This window comes from Arachis ipaensis, chromosome B01, assembly GCF_000816755.2.
Source record: "Arachis ipaensis cultivar K30076 chromosome B01, Araip1.1, whole genome shotgun sequence".
In the NCBI taxonomy this organism is placed as follows: domain Eukaryota; kingdom Viridiplantae; phylum Streptophyta; class Magnoliopsida; order Fabales; family Fabaceae; genus Arachis; species Arachis ipaensis.
Genome location: NC_029785.2, coordinates 19,254,221 through 19,259,771, shown reverse-complemented (window position 1 = coordinate 19,259,771; position 5,551 = coordinate 19,254,221).

Genomic DNA, 5,551 nt, shown 5'->3' with positions numbered 1-5,551 from the left:
ATTCAATGATTTCTTTTATTATAACAGAAACTTTATCTATTTATCTTTTTTTTCAAAACATGAAATATGATAGATTTTATTATAAAGTTTCTTAAATAAAGATTTTTGTTATGTACTTATTTATTTTCAAATTGCATGACTGAATTGTTTATTATATATAATATATTCATATATAATGTGTGATTATGTACTTCTTTGTTGGAGGGAGTAATTAGCTAATGGATTGGTTAGGTTGGGTTCAATGATTCTAGACTTGTGAGTTTAGCAGGGAACAGCGTCTGACTCGTTAATGAATCAGATTCATTATTTTGTTGATAAACTTTGTTATCTTGTTCGCTGCAATGATAATGATAATACACTTTGATAACATAAACATCAATTTAAATAATCATATAATGGCATGTGTGTTTTTTTGGATGTTGCACTTGGTTCAATAGTAAATAAAATAGCATGCAAGCTTTCATCATCACGAGCGTCATACTAGATATTTTTAGGCGAAGAAAAGTAGGCTGCAAATTGTAAATTAAATAATGGTCTTAATTTATTGCAAGGGTTATAGCACCGCAAATTATTTTTTATATTTGGTGGGTGGAGATGATGTTTTGTAGAATTATGGATTATAAAGGTGTTATTTTTAAATGTAAAATTTTTTTATTTAAAATGTGAAAATTGGATTCTCTGATTTTTTTTGGGAATAAAAATTGGAATATTTAATTTGTTAGAAACGAAAATCGAACCCTCCAATTGATGAAATTTTAAAAAACAAAAATCACAATAAACAAATCGGATCTTCTGATTTGATATTAAAAAAATTTAAAAAATCAACTTATAAAATAATGGAACCTACCAATTACTGATTTCCATACCAAAATAAAAACACATGCACTACCAATAGAATTGAATTGCACACATTTCTCTTCCATAATAAAAATTTTTAGCCTTATAGCACATGAGTGCTCCTCATAAATATATTTTAGGGAAAAGAATAAATAGGTCTCTGAACTTTTTATTTGTAGACATTTTATTTTCTCAGAATTAAAAAATACAAAACAATCTCTAACCATTTAAAATGTCCGACATATGGATTTTTCCGTTCAATCTGCTTGGCCAAACGTTACGGATTCAGATTAGGTGGCATTTGTGTAGAATGTGTGTACGTGTCACCAAGATGTTATTAACGAGACTGACGTGGTCTGTTATAGAAAGTTATTGGACATATTAGTCTTTATGCACTAAAATGACGACATTTCAAAAAAACATTGTTCAACGCTTCATATTAGATATGCCAAGAATGCCCATATCAGTCATAGACAATTACAGAAATTCCTAGCACTGATGTTTTCTTCCAAAAAATAGAACGCTTCATCTTCGTCATATCGCCATTGGTGTTTTGTGAAGCAGTTCCAGTGAAGTTTCGTTGTTGTAGCTGCGTCCGCCATGGAGAGTAGTAAGTACATTGTTATTGAAACTTGTACTTCTGCCTTTTATTTGTTATACATGTCCTAACTCCTAAGATAAGATTTATCGGGACTGTAAGTGAGGATAGTGGCTAATTAATTGTGTGGGGTTAGTGAGGTTTAGGATAATATTTAGTGAGGTTTTGGATCATTGTTAATAATGTATGGTTTTGTGTTGTGTTGTATATTGAAAAATGTTGTAGATGGATAATGTATTTTGTGTTCCTGTGTTTCATCATGGGAACTACTTTTCAAGGACATCTACCGGTGAGTTAATCTATCTTCATGGTCAAGTTGAGAAGTTTTTACCCATGGACTTGAATTTTGTCAATTTTGGATATTTAATCACGCTGTGCAAAGGACTGGGATATCAATCATATAAGGAGGATTACTGGTATGATCCGAAAAGCAAGGATATAGAGTCAGGGCTGCATGTACTAAGGGGGGATGCGGGGATCAACCAAATGCGATAGGCTAAGTTGAAGAACAAAGACACTGATGAGTTTTACAATTTTGTTTTATCACTGTTGATGATCCTAAGATTGCAGATGGTGCTTGTGAGAAATATGATGAGGTTGAGGAAGAAGTGGATCCAAATGAGTTGGAGATGTTAGATGACTCATCTATTGATCATGATAGTGATGACAGTGCGAAAGATAAGCTGTATAAACCACCACTTCCCAGTTATGAAAGCGGGAGTGAGAGTGGTGAAGATGATCGATAATAGGAGCATTAGTATTAGAGCTGCCAAAGGGAAGAGAAAACAAGTGTCTCCATTGTCGAAGAAACACATTGAACCCCAGGAAAAGCAAAAAAAAAAAAAAAAAAAAAGCCACACATGTGTCTAAAAGGGAGAGGTTTAAAGCAAGAAGGGTGGGCTCAACTGAAAAAGGTTTATCAAAGATGAATGGGCCTGCTAAATAACCCAACACAAGTGAGCCTACAAGATAGCCCAATAGAGTTAGGCTTGCCAGGGAGCCCAACACGAGGCCACTAATTGCAGAGTATGTCAGTGATATAGACACAGAAGATGAGGACATTGTGTATGAGTATGAATTTGAGGATCTGCATACCCCTGTCTCATCGGAAGATGAAGGGAACAAACAACATTGGCATGAGTTTAATGAATAGTATGACTTCAGAGAAGGGAGATTTGAGTTTAACACAAAATTTGCTACAATTGAGAGGTTCAAGAGGCTGTGAAGGATTTGTTTATTGCTGAGGAGAGGGAGTTGGTCTGGATAAAAAATGACAAAGAAAGAATTAGAGTTGGCTACAAGGGTGAAGATTGTCCTTGGAGTGCCCATCTCTCATACAATAAACAGCTGTAGTGCTTTCAGGTGAAAACATATAGGAATGAGCATACATATTCAAAAGACCTATGAAGTAATGCAGCTAACCAACACTGGATCAACAAGAAGGTGGAGAAAAGGATGACCAACCATCCCCACATGGCCACACATGAAGCTATTGATTTTTAAAGAGAAGATTTTGATCTTATTGTACACCCTAAGATGGTTTATAGAGCTGTAAGGGAAGAAAAAGATAGAATTATGGACAATGAGGTAGAACAATATGTGAAGTTGAGAGACTACTTGATGGAGATACATAGAAGCAATCCAAGGTCTACTACCTTGCTAGATGTTATTCCCATGCCACAGTCACCCCTACCTTTGACAAAATGTATATATGTTTCGATGCCTCCAAGCTTGGATTTAAGAGTGGATGAAGACCCTTAATTCATTTGGATGGAGCATTTCTCTAACCTTATCATGGGGGCCAATTACTGTCTGCTGTGGCACAAGATGCTAACAACTAGTTTTATGTGATTGTCTTTGCGGTTGCAAGATCTGAATCGAAGGAGTCATGAAAGTGGTTCTTACCATTCTACAAGAGGATATTGGAGATGTGCAACATCATGATTGAAAATTTATGTCTGACCAACGAAAGGTTTGTACCTCAATTTTTGTAGTTAATTTCATTTAATTCATGAAATTTGATCATGCCACTTTCTGATTCAATTAATCAAATGAATGATTTGTTAGGGTCTATTGCCCGCATTGAAAGACATAATGCCGAATGCACCAGTTTGAAATTGTGTCATGCACATGTGGAAGAATTTTATCAACTGATTCAAGAACTTATACATTAGAAAAATTGTGTGGAATTATGCAAGGTGTACTATCCCTGAGTTTAAGGCAACCATGGATAAGCTGAAAGAAGTTAATAAGGATGCCTACTCATACCTGATGAAATTTAATCCTGCAATATGGGTGAGAGCCTACTTCAGCTGTGGTATGAAAGTTGACAACCTAACTAACAACATGTGCAAGTCTTTCAATGCGAAAATTGTTAAGTACAGGTGCAAGCCTATACTCATAATGTGCGAGGAATTGCAATATTATCTCATGAGGCGTATGGTTCAACACAAGAGACTAATAGAGTGTCATTATGGATAGCTTTCACCAATTCAAGAAAAGAGGTTGAAGCGGCTTGTCATACCAAGCAACAAATGGACTGTAGAGTGAATTAGTGATAACAAGTGCAAGCATTTTGAGGTCACCTACAAAGACTCTAAATTTGATGTGGATCTGATCAAGCATACATGCACTTGTAACAGGTGGCAACTAACCGGTCAGTGTGGATTTATATTTTCTTTGTTATTGGTGTTATCATTAATGGAAATTGTATTTTGGTATTATCCTTAGTTGAATTTGTCTTTGCTTTTTTGTTGGTATTATCATTACTTGACATTGTATTTGGTGTTATCCTTACTTGAATTATTTTTACTTTGTTGTTGGGGTTTTCATGAAAAAGGAATGTCGTGCACTCATGTCGTAGCTGCAATTAAAAAAAGATATGATAACCTTGAAGATTATGTGCATCCATGGTTATGTATGAAATCTCTGAAGAAGACTTATGAACACTTCATCCAGCCAGTAACCAGTGAAGAGTTATGGATAAGGACTGATCAAACTAGGCATGCACCCACCAACCATTAAGAGGCTAATTAGTTGTCCAAAGGTCCATAATAGGCAGAAAGACCCAGTAGAAGCTGTAATTGAAGGTAAAAATTTGAAGAGGAGTTTCTATGTGACATGTAGCAAGTGTGGTCAGAGGGGACACAACTATAAGATATGCAAGGGTTTGCCATCGAATCCAAATTGAAAACTAAAGACGAAGAAACCAAAGAAGAATACAATAAAAGCCTTTGACTTTTGGTTCTACCACTGCCACAATCAGCCCCCCAGGCAGAGGTACTTCACAACTTGAAGGATGTTTCTGTCCTCCCGATAACAAATTAAAGGATTTAGTTGTCTATTTTCACATTTTTAAAGGACCAAGTTGTATTTTTTTACTTTATTTGAGGACTTTAGTGTCACATTTCATTTATGGCATTAACATAACATGGTGTTTTAGGGTGAAGAGCAAAATGTAGCTGTATAAACTAAGCAGAACCATTCTGATCAGAACCCCGCTGGCCAGCATTCTATTGAGGCAAATTATGAAAATTCATATTTATTTGAGAAATTTTGTAGAACTTATCTTGACCTTACCAACTGTACATCTCAAGCAATTGCATATTCATTTACAGGCTAGCACAACTCCAAATGTGACCCAACAATCTACTCCAAAAGTCCCATTTGTACCTGTTTCTACAGTCTCTGCAAGGTAAGGTCAAGTACTATTCAAACCTCCAGCCCAAGTTTCAGCAAGGCCAGCCAACAGTACCTTGAGACCAATGCAACCAATTAGGAGGAAGGCTGTTGGCAAATAATAACATGTTCCAACACCACAACAACCAACTGCAAGAGTTAGTGGAGGACCATTTGAGGAGACTTTGGCTGCAGTAAGCACTGGAACTCAAAGAATGTTTAAGTTCATTCCGACCCCAAGAGTAAAAAATATATTAAGTAACTTTTTTCTCAAGTAATATAAACAAATTAGATGTCTTTTGAATTTGGAAAAATTCAAATAATAAAGACTATAACCTTAAAAGCTAAGCTGAATAAACAATACTACTTTAAAAATAGGTAAGCTACCTCAAAAGCAACACATCACTCTTCAAAAGCACATTGTTCAATTTTCAAATA